At 43.1% G+C, this 20,942-nt stretch overlaps 1 protein-coding gene across 1 annotated transcript in view; it reads right to left on the reverse strand.

Moving 5' to 3' along the window:
• The window catches only part of LOC149258544 (anoctamin-like protein Os01g0706700), a 301,245-nt gene that overhangs the window by 265,484 nt on the left and 14,819 nt on the right, over positions 1 to 20,942 (reverse strand). The gene's annotated exons all lie outside the window — the stretch shown is intronic.

Raw genomic sequence — 20,942 nt, forward strand, 5'->3', positions numbered from 1 at the left:
TGTTAGATGATTCTGCCAGGTCATTGCCTTGAGGATAATATGAGGTAGAATGCACCAATTGAATGCCCATGGATTCAGTCATGTCCACCAATTCTTTTGCCTCGAAAGCTGCTACATTATCAGTGACTAGTTTTGTTGGGCAACCAAATCTAGTGAAAATATTCTCATTCAAGAACTTTATGACAACTTGATGATTAGCATTCTTAGTGGGTATAGCCTCAAACCACTTGGTGAAATAATCATTGGCTACCAAGATCCATTTGTGTTAGCCACTGGAATGTGGGTCGATCTCACCTATAAAGTCCAGCTTTGATGATAGACAAAGTCTGGGCACTTTTTCAGTCGTAATCATTAGCGACTCTACTGGAGGACAAACCTCTTGGCGACTCCACTTCATAGTTCCGGCTTAGTTTGTGAGGCATACTCAGAGAAATCCTCAGAAACCACAAGCTGACCCAGTACCTGATCCTGAAAAAATCATCAAAGAAAGAAAGGCATTGTAGAAAGGAGCATCAGGTTCAGGTAGCTCTAAACAATATTCTATATCTCTTCAAGAAAATCCTGTAATAGAACAAATACATGTTGATAGTATAGCATCTAATACTAGCAGTGAAGAAAAAATTTCAGAGATTCATAAAGCTCCTTATTCTTTAGGTTCTCCTTTTGTTGTAAGCCCAAAGGAAACCTCACCTCCTATCCATCATACTCCTTTAGTCCTATCAATCACTCCTCAGCCCTCTGTCATTTAGACTTCCAGTATCCTTATCGCCGCCACAACTATGGCAGGACCATAAGGACCTACCAAAATGGAAAGAATCATAGTTGCTAGGTATGGACCTCTAGTACTGCCCACTCCTTTGAAGGCCATGCCTACTATAGAATATCAGAAGTATAGGCCTAAGTTCACCAGGACTGAAGGTGTTTCAGCCGAGGAACATCTTGAATCATTCTATAGCTATGCTGATAACCTGGACATTAGTGAAGATGATGTATGGATGAGAGTCTTTGTCCAAAGTCTAGATGGAGAGGCTAGAAAATGGTTCAGAGAACTGACCCCAAGGTCTATAGCAGATATTGAGGCTTTAGATGATGCATTCCTAAAGAATTGGGGGATAAGAAGGATCTACTCTACTACCACACCGAGTTTGGGAACTTAAAGAGGAAAAATGGTGAGTTGTTGTCTGATTTTAATAGGAGGTTTAACTACATGTACAGCAAGGTACCAGCTGAAGTAAAACCCACCACTACCTCTGCTACACTCACCGATGCCAGTGCCTTTGATTCTGACTTCTGTCTACTGTTGAGGGAGAGGCGATGTGCTACATTGGTTGATATGCAGGATGTAGCCTTGGAAGTAGAATCAAACATCATGGTTGCAGACAAGCTCAAGGGAAATGTTAATAGAAAGAGACAAAGGGGCGAATCCTCATCATCTTCAGATCCCAAGATAGATAAAATGACCAAGATGATAGAGTCATTAAGCTCTGAAATCTCCAAATTAAAGGTTGAGCAGCACCCTGGGAAAGGAAGAGTTCCTAATACCTTTGCTCCTAGAAATCCAAATCCATATAGAAGAGCTAATGAGCAGTTGCAGATTCTGCAAAGAAGCAAAGATGCCAATGAAGACCAAAGGGTGAAGACCCCTTTCTAGAACGTAGTAGTGGAAGAAGAACAGTTTGAAGAAGATGATGAGATCCATTGCCTGGAAGACAAAGGCAGTGCCTCCTTTTTGACCTCAACTGCCTATGAAAAGTCATTATTCAATGACCAGATCAACCAAGAATGGGATGGTGGAGCTGTTCTGTAGACTGTTGATCAGCACAGATATAATCTGAGGTCAAAGATGAATAATGCCAAGGAAACTCCTGTTCAAAGAACTGTTGCCCCTGCAATACAGCAAGCTAATAAGAAGAAACGACCGGTAGTGGATCCCATCATCCTCAAAGCTCCAGCGCACGAGGTAAGAGGCCTTGACAAGTCTCCTTCTCCTTTCAGTTTTCAATCAAAAATTCAGAAGCTAAGAATACCTATACCTCTAATTGAACTAGTGAAGAATAAGTCCTTCAAGAGATCTATCCTCGAGGCCCTTGAACCTAATGCCATCCAAGCCTCCACTGACTATGTAAATCTGCAAGATGACAAACCAACTGTTGTTCTCAGCCCAACAATTGAAAATTATGATGACAGCTCCCCATCATTCTATGTCTCTTTGACTATTCATGACAAAATCCTTCACAATTGCCTTCTGGACACAAGAGCCAGCCATAATCTAATGCCCAAGGTTGTCATGGATGAATTGGGTCTTTACATTACCAAGCCTTATCATAACCTGTTTTCTTTTGTCTCTAGAAAAGTGAAAAGTCTGGGATTAATCAAAGACCTGTCCATCACCTTGTCTCAGCTGCCCATGAAGAGCATGATGATGGATATTGTGGTAGCAGATGTACCCCCCAAGTTTGGCATGTTGCTTTCCAGAGGTTGGACAAAGAGACTAGGAGGAACATTGCAAAATGATCTATTCTATGCTACTGTCCCAGTTTTTGGAGGTGAGTGTAGGAGATTATACAGAGAAGCTCAGTTGACTTATATCATCAATGATGAAAGGAATCCCACTAATCATCCCATCTATGTTGTCAACACTAATTTTGGAGCCTGTATTCTTCAGATTGAAAAATCCCAATTGGCCTCCTTGCAGCTTAGGAAACCTGTTTGCCAGATCACAGAGGAAGAAGGCCCACACATTTGGGACATGTTCTTTGATGGAGCTTGCTCTAAGGAAGCTATAGGGGCAGGTGTATTCCTTGTATCCCCCACACAAGAATGCATTCATTTATCTTTCAAGTTAGCTTTTCAGGTCACAAATAACATAGCAGAGTACGAAGCTTTGATATTGGGCTTAAATGTTGCTAAAGAAATAGGCAGCAAAGGTCTGAAGGTGTTTAGAGACGCAGACCTTATCATTCAGCAGGTCAACAAAATTTTCCAAGCAAAGCATCCAAGGCTGAAAGCATACAGAGATGAGGTATGGAAGCTCAAGGGTTCTTTCAATAGTTTAAGCATTTCTTACATCTTGAGAATGAAGAACCAGCTTGTTGATTCCCTTGCTGTGTTTGCTAGCACGTTTATTCCTCCTTTGCCTCCTAAATTGACTTATGAATTTTAGGTGAAATATAGACCATCTCTGCCTAACAATGTCAAATACTGGAAAGTTTTTGAAGATGATGATGAAATTAATAAGTTTTTACAAGTCATTGATGAATTTTCTGAAATGCACATCGACCAAGAAAACGAAACCATTGAAGAATGAAAACAGTGCAAGCTAAAGGACGAGATTGGTCAGGACAGCATTGTTCAGTTGCCTAGTAACCATATACCCAAAGGATTGGTGCCCCTAGACGCTGTTTAATCATAACGATGTACCTTATAAGCCTAACAAAAAAGAAAACGAGTCTGTTGTTCATAGACATAATGTAGGGAGTCCAGCCGATCCAAAGTACATAAATCTGTCCACTCACTTGTCTTCTGCCCAAAGTTCCGAGTATTGCACCCTGATGAAACAATTTGTTGATATTTTTGCTTGGGAATACAGTGATCTTAAAACCTATGACACCAACATCATTCAGCATAAGATTCCGCTAGAGAAGAACACCATCCCTTTTAAGCAGAAATTAAGACCTATCAGCCCTCTCTTATTGCCTTTTATTGAAAAGGAAATCAAGAAGCTGCTGGATGCCAAGATCATAGTTCCCATAAGGTATTCAAAGTGGATAGCTAACCTTGTGGTAGTAAGAAAGAAGAATGGAGAAATCAGGCTTTGTTTTGACTTTAGGAATCTGAACAAATGCTCTAAAAAAGACAACTACCCCCTGCCTAGGATGGAACACTTGCTACAAAAAGTTTCAGGGGCTAGAGTCATGTCTTTCCTAGATGGATTTTCAGGTTACAATCAAATTGTTATACATCGAGAATATCGGGAAAAGACCGCCTTCACTACTCCTTGGGGCACTTTCATGTACTCCAAGATGCCTTTTGGATTAATGAATGCTTGGGCGACTTTTCAGAGGGCCATGGAGATAGCCTTTGTGGGAGAAAAGGACAAGTTTGTCCTTATTTACCTTGATGACATAACAGTCTTTTCCAGCACTCACAAGGACCATTTGCAGCATTTGAAGAAAGTGTTTCTAAAGTGCAGACAGTTTGGAATTTCTATGAAGCCAAAGAAGTCACAGTTTGCTCTAGAAGAAGGCAAACTTCTGGGACATATTGTTTCTGCTGAAGGTGTGAAAATCGATCCAGCAAGAGTTCAAGCAATTTAGACATTGTCCATCCCAAGGTCAAAAAGGGGCATTCAATATTTCCTGGGTAAGATTAACTTTGTCAGAAGGTTTATTCCAAACTTTGCAGAACTAGTGAAGCACATCACTTCCATGCTGAAGAAAGGATCATAAATAAAATGGATAGATGCTGCAAGAAGCTCTTTTGAAGCCATCAAACAAGCTATCATGGAAGCTCCCACTCTAATCAGCTCAGATTACACCAAGGAGTTTTATATCTTCTCTTTTGCCTCTTATGATACACTTGTAACAGTTCTGTTGCAGAAAAATGATGAAGGCATAGAGCACCCTGTGGCCTTTTTCAGCAAAACTCTGAGGGATGCTAAATTAAGGTATGACCTTATTGAAAAACAAGCTTATGCTCTCATAAAATCTTTGAAGGCATTCAAAATTTATATTCTGCATTCCAAAGTGGTTGCATATGTACCTTCAGCCTTGGTAAAAGACGTCCTAACTCGGCCAGATATTGATGGAAAGAGAGCTAAATGGATTGCAAAATTCATAGAGTTCAACATAGAGGTGAAGCCCACTAAGCTTGTCAAAGGCCAGGGCTTGGCTAAACTTATGGTTGAGGAAAATTGCAGTTTGTTAGACATCAATTGTATGGGTTCAAATTCAGGTGATGAGCAGATAGAGGAAGCAGCAGAAGAGTAAGAACAGAATCAGTCTTTGGCTGAAAATCTAGCCAGCTGTGAATGGTATTCCAGTATAGTTCATTTTTTGAAGAAGCTAGAAGTCCCTCCAGGGCTTAGCTCAAGTCAAGGCCAGACCATTAAGCTCAGATCAGCCAAATTTTGCATTAATAAAAACCTGATTTATTGGAGAGACCCATGAGGAATCCTCTTGAGATGTCTAGATAAAGGACAATCTGTGGAATTCATGCACCAATTCCATTCTAGCATCTGTGGAGGGCATCATTATTGGAAAACCACAGCCCACAAGATCCTGAGAGCTGGGTATTATTGGCCTACTTTGTTCTCTGATGAGTGTTCTTTTGTGAGGTCTTGTGATAAATGTCAGAGGTTTGCAGGAAGACAACAATTAAAATATCTGCCCTTGAAGCTAGTACACGCCCATGGTCCCTTCCAGCAGTGCGGCTTGGACTTTTTAAGTGAGATCAACCCACATTCCAGTGGCCAACACAAATGGATCTTGGTAGCCACTGATTATTTCACCAAGTGGATTGAGGCTATACCCACTAAGAAAGCTAATCATCAAGTTGTCATAAAGTTCTTGAATGAGAATATTTTCACTAGATTTGGTTGCCCAACCAAACTAGTCACTGATAATGCAGCAACTTTCAAGGCAAAAGAATTGGTGGACATGACTGAATCCATGGGCATTCAATTGGTGCATTCTACTTCATATTATCCTCAAGGCAATGGCCTGGCAAAATCATCTAACAAGAGTCTTGTAAGGATAAGCAAAAAATTGTTGGATTCCAAGTTGAAGTTTGCACTGTGGGCTGACAGAGTTACCAACAAGAAATCCATTGGAAATTCTCCATTTAAGTTGGTTTATGGCGTTGATGTTGTCTTTCCTATCCAACTGATTCTCCCTGTGGCCAAATTCTTGCAAGAAGAACAGGATGAAGAGAATGACATGGCAAGGAGAATGAGTAGCTTGGTTGAATTATAGTAGATCAAAGAACGACTGGTTGAGAAGTCAAGAATTCATTAGAAGAGAATCAAAGAAACCTTTGATAGGAAAGCAAAGATGGACCGTTTTCAAGTTGGTGACTGGGTTCTCAAATGGGATGCATTGAAGGAAAAGAAGGGCAACCATGGTAAATTTGATGCCTTATGGACAGGACCATTTGTCATTGCTCAAGTTCAAATGAACAACACTTTCATTTTGCAGAATTTAGAGGGGGAAGGTGTTTTTGATGGCCCAGTCAATAGGCAGTTTTTGAAACTTTACTTCATATAAGGCTTTAAGACCTTGATATTGTAATAGGTTTTTCAATTTTTGTTTTCTATGCAAATAAACTCCATGCCCAATGGAACACTAGGAGATAAGTTTGTTTTGGTTGTTACTAGAAATACAGTAGTCTGCAATTCTTGAAACCTCACAGGGAGGCTTTCATCTCCAGAAGGAGCAAGTGTTAGCCCTGTTGGCATGTGGTCCAAAATGGATCCAAATATGCTCTCTAAGTCTTCAAAATCTCATAAAATCATGCCAAAGAGCAAAACAATCGCATGAGAAGATCCCTTAGAATGGTGGAGAAACACTATTGGGAGGCAAAAACCCAAGGAAATAGTGAAAAAACTGAGTATCGAAGGTCTGAACAGTGAAATGCACAGTAGCCATCAGATCTGGCTGATCAACAGTCCAGATCTGATCGGCAGGTCGCAATCGGCGGTGGCAATCGGCAGTGGAAATTGGCGGATATCGGCGCAGACCATATAAAACTTGTGATGGCGACCGATGGAGTCAACTAGGACCATCGATCAAGCGCGCAAATCGACGGCCCATGTTGCATTGCAGGATCGCTATCGACGCTTACAAAGAGCGCTTGCAATGGCCTGGGGCATGAGCGATATGTGATTGCGATCAATCGTGACTCACCCTCCCCTGGTGGTGCGCACTGGAACAAGATGATTCGCTCTCTTGTGGGACAAGATGATTCGCTCTCTTGTGGAATAGGATGATTTGCTCTCCTGTGTAGCAGGATTGATGTGTTCTCCTGTGAGGCCTGGATTGATGTGTTCTCCATGGCAGCCTGGATTGATGTGTTCTCCATGGCGATTGTAGCAGGATTGATGTGTTCTCCATGGCAGCCTGGATTGATGTGTTCTCCATGGCGATTGTAGCAGGATTGATGTGTTCTCCTGTGAGGACAGGATTGATTAAGTTCTCCTGTCGAGGCATCCTACCCATGCAGTCTGGGACTCATGGGAAGTACCTCTCATCTGATCAATGAGCAGGGAAATGAAGTTAGGGACCATAGTAGTACCGATGGATGCATCGTTGTATCTACCGTACTCCCTACGCTAGGATGTACTCCATTGATCTGGGATCAATGATACTGGTCTGGGACCAGTGGTAAGAGTTGTACATACTATGACGCTGACTTCGGGTCGGCTGAGACTGGTCTGGGACCAGTGGTACATACTCCGAGACTGACTTCGTGTCAGTGCAGGACTGGTCTAGGACCAGTGAGAGTCGTACATACTATGATGCTGACTTTGGGTCGGTTGAGACTGGTCTGGGACCAGTGTTACGCACTCTGAGTCTGACTTTGGGTCAGTGGAGAATGGTATGAGACATTCTCGATCAATTCTTCTTCTTCATAGTTCAGCAGAGCTAAGCAGAGCAGAGCTAGCAGAGCCAACAGAGCTGAGCAGAGCAGAGCTAGCAGAGCCAGCAGAGCTGAGCAGAGCAAAGCAAAGCCAGCAGAGCTAAGCAGAGTAGAGCCAACAGAGCTGAGCAGAGCAGAGCTAGCAGAGCCAGCAGAGCTAAGCAGAGCAGAGCCAACAGAGCTGAGCAGAGCAGAGCCAACAGAGCTGAGCAGAGCAGAGCCAACAGAGCTGAGCAGAGCAGAGCCAACAGAGCTGAGCAAAGTTGAGCAGAGCCAACAGAGCTGAGCAGAGAAGAGTTAGCAGAGCCAGCAGAGCAGAGCAGAGCCAACAGAGTTGAGCAAAGCAGAGCAGAGCTAGCAGAGCCAACAGAGCTGAGCAGAGCAGAGCTAGCAGAGCCAGCAGAGTTGAGTAGAGCAAAGCAAAGCCAGCAGAGCTGAGCAGAGTAGAGCAGAGCCAGCAGAGCTGAGAAAAGATGGGCAGAGCAGTGCAGGGCACTGATGGCAGAGATAGTACAGTCGGACATATGGATCAACAGATGGAGTTCCCCCTAGTTGAGAGGGAGTGTTAAATTGGCAACTAGGGCCAAACTCCATGTGGGTCAGCTTATTTATGGCAGGTGATATTTTTATTGGATCCCTCTCGTCGAGAGGTGTAGGATTGATCCAAAGATCATCCGATTCCGATAAGTATTTATGGAGATATGAATTTATTTTGTTTATGTAATTATTATCAAGCCGACCAGCACTTATGTAGGCTCTAGAAGCCCAACCGACGTGTCTATTCATCATCCTCATTTTTAGTATAAATAAGAGAATACTTTAAGTCATTTGATACACATTCTTCATGTGATCTCCTCTCCACGTCCTGGGTTTTTGGTGAAGGAGATACACTAATGAAGAATGCCCTAGCTGTAGTCACAGTAAACGTAATACCTTCATTCATGGAGATATATATACGCTGAAATCGCATAGCATGGAAATCTATATATACACACAACATTCAAGGGATTCATATGCGGTTATATGTGTGAACAACATGGAAAACACAGATACGTTGTTTATGAAGAGACATCTACACGCTGTCATACGCAGGTCATAAACAATGAAATCAAATACATTGGGTCATGAATCTGCAAGCAAATGAAGATACCCTATCTGTAGTTTAAGAGATACTGGACTCATATATATACGCATCAACAGAAGACACAACGCAGCATCATGGCATTACGCAAGAATACGCTAGCTCAGCATGAAGCCCTAACCGCAGAAGATGCCCTAACTGATCCAACGCAATCAATTACTTACACTGTACCTGGAAGACCTCATACGCTGTATGGAAGATCGGATATGCTATATGTGAAGACATATAAAACGCAGTCATGGAGACATGTCTAACGCTGTACATGGAGACATATAAATCACAGTCTATACATGGATACGCAGCAAATATATGCACAGAATTACACGCAGGTCTTCATGGGTTGTCATAGTTATATATATATATATATATATATATATATATATATATATATATATATATATATATATATATATATACGCTGGTAATGAGCCGAAGTGATGAAGTGGTAATATCTACACACTGTTCATGATCCGGACGCAGGCAATGATATAATACGCAGTGATAATACTCGCATCAACTATACACACATCAACGTAGTCATGATATGCTGGAGGTATTAATACGCTACTCGTGGATATATATACACACAGGTGGAAATATATAAACTATCATACGCAGGTGGAAACATAGCAACTTCATGATAAAGGGTCTATACACACCTTGAAGAACACACGCTGTTCATACTATGCGCTGTAATAGAGACCTGTAAACGTTGTAATGAAAAATGTTAACACATGAAGACCTCTTAACACAGAAAGAAGGATAGTTTATGAAGTCTGCCGAATAGGATCTATAGCCTAGTTGCTTTGCTTGACTGCAAGCCATAGCAAGTAGCTAAGGCTGATATCAACAGAAGCAAATTGTTGCAGCAATGATGAAGCAACTAGAAAGCAGAGGCAGCAGAATGATGCGCAACACTATGAGATCATGTGCATGGGCAGCACAATGATACATTAGCAGGGGCAGCAGCATGATGATGATGCACATTAGTTTGAGCAAGATCATGGACATGGACAGCCGCATGATGTAGTATGCAGTGGTGCAACTAGAGAACCAGATGCAACATGATGATAGGTATCAGTTGAAGCAAAATGTCTTCAACTGATCTCATCGTTATAGGAGATGATCTATGCTTAGATCTAGATAAAGTCAAAGTGTTGACTTCTGTTGCAAATGTACTCTCTCTCTCTCTGCTGAATTTTGAAAATAAAAGAAGATTTGATCAAAGGGTTTCCCCACACATTGTGGGGTTTGTCCCTGGCTCACGCCATATCTTGTGTCCTCTTGTCTTGGCTTGTCTTCTGCAATTTTATATTTATGTTCTATCTGCAGTTTATTGTAATGTTGATGTGATTGCTAACTATGAAAATTTAAATAAATTGCTCTAGCATAGAACATACCTAAACTTAACACCATTGGACTCCTAGAACAACATCAGCACCTCCCATTGGAATGGAAATCATTGGGCTAGTCAATACATATTCTCCTATGGATAGCTTGATATTATGGCACTTTCCCGAGCAATTTATTGTTCCTCCATTTGCAACCATCACTTGACACTCTGGTGCTGGATATAAGAAGGAATTCAATTCTTTTGCTACCTTACAATGAATAAAATTGTGGGTACTTCCTGAATCAATCAACACTACTACCTTTTTCTTTTTGATTTGTCCTTCTATCTTGATGGTTTGAGGAGTGGTAATTCCCGCCAATGCATTACAAGATATGGTCGGATTCATTTCTTCTTTATCTAGGCTTTGTTCCTAGAGTATATCCTCTTCTTTTGACCTTTCTTGCTCTTTTTCTTCTTCCTCTTCACAATCTGTGTAGAATAATTTCTTCTCAGCACACTTATGACCTTTAGTGTATTTGCTATCACAACTGTAACAAAGCTCTTTTTCTCTTTTTTCTTCCAATTGTTGTGGTGTCAACCTTATAGGTTGTGGACGACTAGGGGCAACAACACTTCCATCTTTATAGTTGTGAGTGGTATGCTTCCTGGTTGCCATAATTTTTCTTTCCATTTTTCTTGCTAACCTAAATGCCTTCTCTAATGAATCAAGTTCCCAAAGGCGAACATCATGTTGGATATTATCCTTTAAAGTCCCCATGAACACATCAATCCTATGCTCCTCTAGAATATTTTTTACCCTTATGTTCAATTTTTGGAACTCCTCAATGTGCTCCATTATGAAACCCTTTTGTTTGAGACTTATCAATTGGCTAAAAAAAGTGTTGCTTTTTGTATCCTCATAATGTGCTGTCAATTCTTCCGTAAAAATTGCCCAAGTGATAATTTGTTTACGAGAGCAAGCCATTGATACCATACAAACTGATTTGGTTCCAAATATAAAGTTGCAATACGTACCTTTTTGTTTTTTGCACATTATTGAGATCGAAAAATTGCTCCATCTGTGATATCCATGTTGCGGGATCCTTGCCATCAAACTTCCTCATATCAATTTTTGGAATATGGTGGGTCTTCAATCCCACATTAGAGTCTATGAAATCATGATTAACATTTCTTTTATTCGCATCATGAGTTTCCTTTACTACCTTTTCACCATTAGCAAGTATTTCTTGTAGAAAATTTGTCAAATTTGTCTTCAAATCTGCCATGTCTCTCTTCAAATCTGTCTTCAAATCGTCAATCTTAGCTTCCACACCCTTTATCTTAGATTCCACGCCATTTATCTTAGCTTCTGTTAACTTTTGTGAGAGTGAAATTTGTTGCACTTGGTCTTGTAATTTTGATATATCATGTAGCATTTCTTCCTCTTCTTCATGAATCATGCTAGAGCTTTCCGGTTGCTTACTAGGTGTTTGCATTTTCTTTCCTCGGGGCATCAGTTACCGATAACAATGCTCTACTATGCCCTTTGAATTCCTTCAAAATAATTTTTCAAGCCAAGCTTAAGCAAAAATTTAAAAAAATCTACACCTTTTTTCACTTTGTAGGAGCTCGATATTGCCTCTGATGTATCTCTGTACTTTTGGATCATCCAGTTTTGAAATTGTGACCTGTAGTATCCCTCTGTGTCCTCTTTCCAATGCCACCAATCTGATCCCAATTGGATTCTCCAAGGAAGAGTTATGTCAAATCTCCCACAATGACCTGATTATAGACTAGTTCAGTAGACAGAACTTGTACGACGTGCCACGTGTCCCTGTTTCGACCTTTGGCTCTAAAAAAGATATACAAGAAACTGCAGTCCGTCCTCTTTCTATAACTTCTTACGAAATTTCAATCCAATGCTCAGAGAGAAAGTTATGACAATTTTCCCGAGGTCACCTGTTTGGAATGTAATTCAGGAGTCTGCAAAAAGACCAACTTCCTCAGATCATATCTCCGCAAATATAGCCCGAAAAGCTCTGAAATTCGGACCTGAGATTCAAAACGATTTCTTCTCAAACATGTTTTTTTTTTAGCTTCTGAAACGTCGCAGAAAAAAATTATAGCGAAAATGCCACGATGACCTGTTTGGAGCAGCGAAACCCTAGAATCCAAAGCTCTGATACCAAATGTTATGAAACCAGCTCAAGAAAAAGATAGAAAAGATAGATCAACGTTTTAGAATTCAGCCTCTTCGAGGGGGCAACCTCCTTTACGTTACATAAATGAACAATTCTTGGATGATTCAAATGACAAAACCTCCTTCCTATATATAGGAGTCTAAGGAGTCACAATATAACCGAGCCGACCTAACAATAATGATATAAAGCCACAAAAATAACAATATAGGGATTCTATGGGGCACAGTAATAACAATATGAGGACAATAGGGGCACAACAATATTAATAAGGGATACAACTACAATATAATGGGGTAATCACTAGTATTATAGGGACCCAACAATGACACGGAGGGTCTATATGTATGTTGAGGGGTTAACAGAGCCACTTTGGGGTCTAGTCCGATCCACTAGACCAGCCACACTCCCGGATGTTATTAGCAGGACCCGGGACTTATAGGATGTCTTACCCAGGACCCAAACACCTTACCCCCAGAGACAGACTTTCCAGTCTAAGGGGAAGGACATGAGGATTCCACCTCCAAAGGGGAATCCAGGGCGAGTACAGCTTGATGATGATGCCAGGAGGGAGCTGAAGAAGAAGCAGTTGTACTTCACATGTCAGGAGCCGTGGGAACCGGGACAAAGCACATTTTATTGAGGTCTTCTCTGAGAGTAGTGGAGAAGAGGATGATGAGGATGATGGGGAGGCAGGAGATAGCCATGCCATACAGGGACCTTTACCACCTCCACCACCACCAGCGGGAGGTGCATCATTTGCACCCACCAGAGGGGCCCTTGCAACATTGCGAGGAGTTCCCAAGTATCTAATGCTACGTGTACGAGGGACAGTGTGTGGCTAGCGGGTATCGGTTTTGGTCGACAGTGGGGTGACCCACAACTTCATCGATGCACAGATGGTTGAGCAGAGAGGTATACAAACAGAGAGCTTCGATGGGTTTTCAGTCTTGGTCCCAGGAGATCAAACCATGACGTGTGCTCGATATGTTCCAGAACTTTCAGTAACGATGGGCACCTACACTTTGACTGACCACTTTTTCGTAGTTGATATTCCAGACACCAACATGATATTGGGTGTTCAGTGGCTTATCACTCTAGGGAAGGTCACGAAAAATTGGAAGACCCTAGATATGGAGTGGGATGATGAGAAGACAGGGAGGCATGAGAAGATACAGGGACCGCACACATATCTGCCTCAGACTGTTTTGGCTCATTGGATGGAGGCAGTCTTCCAAAAGGGAGACATAGAGTGGGCAGTGGAGCTGCGTGCATCAGAGGCAGGGTCTACCGGGCAGACAGTACATCTAGAGATACAGTCTATCCTTGATCGATATGCCATAGTGTTTGGGGAGATTCCACCAGGGCAGCCACCGGATCGGGGGTTTGAGCAAACCATTGAGCTAGAGTAGGGCATACAGGAAGTGATCACCACTCCCTATAGGCACCCCAAGGCCTATCGGGATGAGATTGAGAGGGCTATCCAGGAGTTGTTGGCTCTTGGGAACATTCGACCGAGCACGAGCCCTTTTGCTTCTTCTGTGGTGTTGGTGAAGAAGAAGGACGGTACGTTGAGGATGTGCATTGACTACAGGCCCTGAACAAGACGACCCTGAAGAATAGATACCCCATACCCAGGATCGATGAGTTGATGGACGAGTTAAGAGGGGCACGTTTCTTCTCAAAGATTGATTTGAGACTGGGGTACCATCAAATTCACATGAGGGAGTAGGACATTCCCAAGACCGCCTTCAGGTGTCACTATGGGCACTTTGAGTTCTTGGTGATGCCTTTTGGGCTAACCAACGCACCAGCTACATTTCAGTCCTGCATGAATCACATCTTCCGTAGTCACTTGAGGAAGTTTGTGTTGGTATTCTTCGATGATATTCTCATTTACAGTAGGACTTGGGAGGAACATCTCCAGCACATTGAGACAATATTGCGTATCTTATAGGAGGAGCAGTTCTATGCCAAACTCTCCAAGTGTGAGTTTGGGTTGACGGAAATGTTATATCTAGGACACATCATAGTGGTGGACGGAGTGAGTCCACGAAGAGAAGATCAGGGCCATCAGAGAATGGCCGGAGCCGAGAAACGTGATGGAACTTCGAGGATTCATTGGCATTTGTACCTACTACCGGAAGTTCGTCAAAGGTTTCTCACAGCTTGCTGCACCCCTGACAGATTTGACGAGGAAGGGGGCATTCAGTTGGTCGGACACAGCGCAGCGAGCCTTTGACAGGCTCAAGGAGGTTATGAGCAGCTGCCCAGTGCTTGCATTGCCAGATTTTACGCAGCCAATTGTTTTGGAGTGTGATGCATCAGGAGAGGGGATTAGCACAGTATTGATGCAAGGAGGTCACCCTATAGCCTTTGAGAGCCAGAAGCTCCTTCCGCACGAGAGGTTGTATTCTATATACGACAAGGAGATGCTAGCCATCATGCATGCATTGGCTAAGTACCGACAGTATTTGGTGGGTAACAGGTTTAGGGTGAGGACTGATCACAACAGCCTCAAGTTTTTTTTGGAGCAGAAGCAGCTACAGGAGAGGGAGCAGAAGTGGATCAGTAAAGCATATGACTTTGACATTGACTATGTCAAGGGTAAGAACAACGTAGTAGCAGATGCCCTTTCTCGTAGACCAGCCACGTTGTCTCTTATGAGCTTGGATACAGACTGGAGGGCTCGACTCTTAGTAGAGTACTCTAAGGACATGTTTGCATGTGAGATTCTGGACGGGGAGGTGGCAGATGACAGGTACAGGGTGATCGGTGAGATCATCTAGTACAGGGATCGAATCTTCTTGACTAAGGGGTCTCAACTCAAGAAGAAGATACTCCAGGCATCACATGACTCACCATTGGTAGGCCATCAGGGGTTTACCAAAACCTACAGGGCCATTAGAGAGAGGTTCTCATGGAAGGGCCTCAAGGAGGACGTACTCCAGCATATCAGGGAGTGCGATTTTTGCCAGAGGAACAAGGGGAAGATGAGCCATCCCGCAAGATTATTGCAGCCTCTTCCCATTCTGGAGGGGAAATGGGAGAGTATTTCGATGGACTTCATCACAGGATTGCCAATGGTACAGGGCAAGGATTGTATCTTTGTCGTCGTTGATCGACTGACAAAGTACGCACATTTTTTTTCCCTATCCGCACACTATACAGCAGCACAGGTGGCCGAGTTGTTCTTCAGGGAGATCTTCAGGCTACATGATCTTCCTAAGACCATCGTCAGTGATAGGGATAGACGTTTCATGGGCGGGTTTTGGCAGGAGCTTTTCCGATTGGTGGGGACGGAATTGACACTGAGTACCAGTTATCACCCACAGACGGATGGTCAGACAGAGATAGTTAACAAGTGGTTGGAGGGCTACTTGCGTAACTATGTCAGCGGCAACAGTGAGCATCGCTGAAGTGGCTGCATATGGGGAGTACTGCTACAATACTTCACATCACATGTCCATTGGTATGTCACCATTCTATGCTTTGTATGGGTATCATCCTTTATCTTTTGTTGATGTGATGTTTGGTGATAGCAGAGCTCCTAGAGCCAAGATTTGGATCCAAGAGAATCAAGATATCCTCCGAGCTCTCAAGGACAACATGGCTACAACACAGAATCAGCAGAAGTTGTATGCCGACAGGGGTCGGGTGGAGAGATAGTTCAAGGTAGGGGACATGGTCTACCTACAATTACAACCATACCGACAGTCGTCACTAAAGCAGAAGGGGGCTGAGAAGCTCAAGCCCAGCTTTTATGGGCCATACACGGTGATACACAGGATTGGATAGGTTTCATATGAGTTGGAGCTACCCCAAGGCAGCAAGATTCATAACATTTTTCATGTATCATGCCTGAAAAAGGCATTGGGGCAGCAGGTGACAGTGACAGATGAGCTACCACCCATGGATGATGAGGGGCATTTGGTATTACAACCGGAGGCTATCATTGATACCAGGGAGAGGCAACTGCGGATCAGGACGGTCCAAGAATTCTTGGTGAGGTGGAAGAATTTGCCGGATGAGGATGCCACTTAGGAGAGTGTGAAGATCTTACAACATCCGTCACTTCAGTTGCTTGAGGACAAGCAACATTTTGCCGGGCGAGACTGTAATATTCCTAACTAGCCATGGCTTATTGGAATATTCGATTTTGTCCAAATTTTGCCTTCTATAGTTATTTGTAAATAAAAAAGTGAGGAAGGGGGACATAACTCACTTTTAGAATAAAAAGTCACTTCCTAGTAGCACAACGTTGTGACTTAAAGGGAAGCCAAGGGGGCCAAAGGGGGACACAGAAATGGAGCCCATGCAGACACATGGAGGGACTTCGTAGGAGGGAAGACACACATGGCAAGAGGGGAATCGCGCAGGAGGAGGTGAGCCTTGGGATTGAGAGAGGCAAAGGCTATAAATGAGAGAGGAGCCCCCTCATTTTGATCATTCAGTTATGAGCATTTGTGATAGTCATTTCGACTTAGAGCACGCTGGCTGTTTAGCTAGTCTGCAACACTGTTTAGTGCATTGAGTGTCTCCGTTCGGAGATCTCACCCTTAGCCCTGGGGGACTTCGAGTGCCTGCTCGGGCAAGGTATTTCCATTGGCATTTCAGCAGTAGATACTTCAGCATTTCAGCAGCAGTTTATCAGCATTTTGGAGGACTGCGCAGCACTGAGAGAGGGACGTAGTTCTGGTTTGGTACTGGGAGGTAGAGCAAGGGATCAGCTCTTACAGCTGGAGTGTTTGTGGCAGGGCTTTCAGGCATATTTCTGGAGGGTTGCGTTCAGTGGCAGTGCATAGCAGCACTAAGAGACTGCGCAGAACCCCAAGGGGGTGATTTTCGGGGGTCAGCCATTCCAGGAGAGCTTTCTGGGTTTTTCTGGGTTTCTTGAGTAGAGTCTGATTCTAGAGTTTTAGCCTTTTCTAAGGAGGGGAGCAGCCCCAAATCCTCATTTGATTTCTAGCAGCAGCAGCAGCATAGCAGTTTCCCAGCAGCTTGGACGCAGATCAGAGAGGGCCATTCCTTCGCTATTCTGAGTATATTTCTTCACTTGCCTAGTGCAAGTAGAGGTGCCATCTTCCTGATCACCTCCTGTACTCATTTTATTACTCAGTATAATAAAATGGCTTAGCATTCTCTCTGCATTTCTTGTGTATCTGCTTATGGTTTATTTGATATATATCATATCATTGTTATTTGTATCTCTTTGAGCATTCTCGGCTATTATACCACTTGTGTGTTTCTATTATACTCTTAGACAAAGTTTGGAAAGGGCCAGGTAGCCTCTGGATCTCGTCCTCTTTTTAGAGGCGACATATCTGGTAAATGCCCTCCCAGTCCATCTCTGGTTGGAGTTTGCTTGTGTTTGAGGTATATTCCTGATAAGGGATATTACACACTTTTATTGCCCTAATGCCCAAGTCCAGTAAGGTAGCTGCCCCATCAGATTTCCTGCCCCAGGAAAGGAGACCCTCTCTCTCCCTATATTTTCCTTCTAGCTGCTAAAGGCCTTGGGCGTGCCATCACTCAAGCTCTTTCCATGCAGAAAATCAAATGCTCTAGGCTCTCAGACTGAAAGCTTTGTGCATCATCAATTTGTGGATGACACATTGATAATGGGTTCCCCAACCATCAATGAAGCCAGGGCCTTCAAGGACATCTTGGAAACCTTCTCTTCTGCCTCAGGAACTAAAATCAATAAAGGAAAATCCCAGATTTTCTTTTTCAACACTCCTCTGGCAGTGTAGATCAATATTTCTCACTTCCTGGGTTTTCAACGGAGCTCCCTTCCAGCCAAATACCTTGGCACCCCTCTCACTTTCAATATGGGAAGATCTTCTACTAAAATTTGAAGCGAAGCTATCAAGCTAGACTTTTCATTCTCTAAACTTGGCAGGTCACTTCACTCTTCTTAAGTCAGTTCTACAGTCTTTACTTGTATATCTTCTCTCTACTCTGGTGGCACCCAAATCCATTCTAGCTAAGCTCCAAAGCACCCAACGCTCTTTCCTATGGGGTGGGGCTTCTCTTCAAAATAAATGGGCTCTGATTGCTTGGGACACTCTCTGCCTGCCCAAGTCTCAAGGGGGTTTAGGCCTGAGAGATCTGACACTTCTAAGCAAAGCATTAAGCGCAAAAGTCTGGTGGAGATGGCTTAAATTTCCTAGAACTCTTTGGAGCAAGATGTGGTAAAACAAATACTCTCCAAGAGTCCCAAGCATGCAACATATCAAATTGGCTGCGTATCCCCAAGGATCACATCTTTGGCAAGTGACTTGTAGTAATAAATCTCTCATCCAAGACCACTGTTTCTGGGAAATCAAGGATGGCAATTTGGCCCTTTTCTGGGAAGATTCTTGGAACCAGTGGCCCCGACTCTCCTTTGTTCCCAATTCTCTTCAAATTAGAAATCGTCATGCTCTATCAGTTGTGGCCCACTTCTGGGAGAATAGCTCTTCTTCAGAAGCTAAATGGCGCACATGGAAAATTCTCCTCCAGCACCATCAGCAGCACCACCAAGATGAGTATCAAATTCTGGAGTAGATTTTAGCAAATAGGAACATTGTTGTCAATGACAATCCTGACATACTTAGATGGGGATATGGCATGACAAGGAACTACAACATAAAGGAAGCCTATAAACTCCTAAGCTCAAATCGTTGTATGGAAGCTGACCTCGATTGGAGACATTTATGGAAATTGAAGCATTGGCCAAAAGTAACCCTTTTTCTTTGGCTTCTCAATAACAAGAAAACATTAACCTAGGAGAATCTAAGGAAGTGAGGTTTCATTGGTCCTTTAGCATGTCCTCTATGTAGAGCACAGGAGGAAACTCTTCAACACCTCTTTTTGGATTGCATTTTCACGGCCAGTATATGGGAGCATTTGACCAGGGCCTTTCAAGGACTTGACCAATGCCCTTCTTCAATCCCTTTCAATATGGAAGGTTGGAACACCTTGCCCTACAAGAGCCCCATCCTTAATAGGATATGGAAACTCACTCCTAGATTTACTCTTTGGATCATCTGGAAAGAAAGAAATGCTCAACTTTTCAAGAATCAGGCCCCATCCCTTGATAGAGCTTGGAAGGCCATTACTACTCATCTGGACGAAACCATTGCAACCCATCAGTGGAACTCTCAAGATTGGGACTGCCCCCCTAATGAGAAAGCCATTCTTCATGAATTAAATATCCATTAGTGCTCTCCACCCCCTACCAGCACGCTCTCCAGACCCCTGGCCTCAAGTCCATCACTTTGGTCTCCTCCGCCAGAAGGCTTCCTCAAACTAAACTTTGATGGGGCCTCGAGGGGAAATCCTAGTCCTGCTAGCTATGGTGGAGTTCTCCACAATAGTGTTGGAGGTATTATTTTGGTCTATGCTAGCACACTGGGTGTCCTTACCAATAATGAAGCAGAACTGTGGGGTTTAGAATTTGGTTTGTTTGTCGCTCTAAAAATGAATCAACACCAGCTGATTGTTGAGGGAAATTCATTCTTGCTCATCTCCATTTGAAAAAAACACATAATGGCACACTGCTATCTAAGGCCTCCTCGAGTTGGCGGTTGGAATCCCATCTCCAAAGGGTCTCTGATCTTGTTAGAAGGATCAAGGCTCCCATTCTCTCTCATATTCAAATGACTGGCAATAAGTTAATTGATCATATGGCCTACCATGCTCTGAATATTCACACCACTTCTTTGGAGCTAAATTGGTCCTAGACAATCCTGATGCCACTGAAAGTGACCTGTGAGGATATTGCTAGGCGGGACTTTTCCCCCATTGAGGGCGCTGAATAGAGCTAATCTTGTTGAAATGGCTGCCGAGGATTGTTGCACACGACAGGTGGATTGTCACACGTCCAAGGCAACCCGGAAGCACGAAGCCATTAAAACGATTTTTCCTTGCGTCTCGTTTAGTGCAGATGAAGAGCACAGTGAATTTGATACAATGATGAAGGGCCATCATAATCAGAGGGGTCAGCATTATAGCAGGTTTAGGGCCATAATGGCTGGTGCAAGCGAGAATAATATAGATCGCCTTGTCCGCAGGGAGTTGGGCTATTTGTTCTAGTTGACTAAGAATATGGTGACAGGGACTCGAAGTTTCCATGGTAGCAACAATTTCCAAGGTAACAACAGACTCCAAAGCAACAGCAGCTTCCAAGGAAATGGTAACCTCCAAGGTAACAAGAGTTTTCTAGGCAACAGCAGCCTCCAACGTAACAACATTTTGACCAGTAACAGCAGATTCCAAGGCAACAGCAATTTCCATGGTAACAACAACTTCCTATGTAATAGGAGTTTCCAAGGAAACAACAACCTCCAAGGCAACAGCAATTTCCAAGGAAACAACAACCTCCAAGGTAACAGCAGCTTCAATTTTGATAGTAGTTTCCAAGATAACAGCAAATTCATCATGAGTGAAGGCCTGCGTGCCTATCCTCCGCACACCTATAACACAGTCTTTGTCATGTCAGATTCTCTTGTAAAGCAAAACCTCAGTAATCTCAAGACTCTAAACTTGTGTTATTGGTTTGGTTTCCCATCAGGCAGATCAATAATGCAAGGATAAATCAGTTGTAAATTATTGATGGCATAATGAAAAGGCGAACCTTTACACCAAAAAA

Source organism: Pinus tabuliformis, chromosome 6 (assembly GCF_031772625.1).
Source record: "Pinus tabuliformis cultivar Carrire ecotype Pingquan chromosome 6, CPIR1, whole genome shotgun sequence".
In the NCBI taxonomy this organism is placed as follows: Eukaryota; Viridiplantae; Streptophyta; class Pinopsida; order Pinales; family Pinaceae; genus Pinus; species Pinus tabuliformis.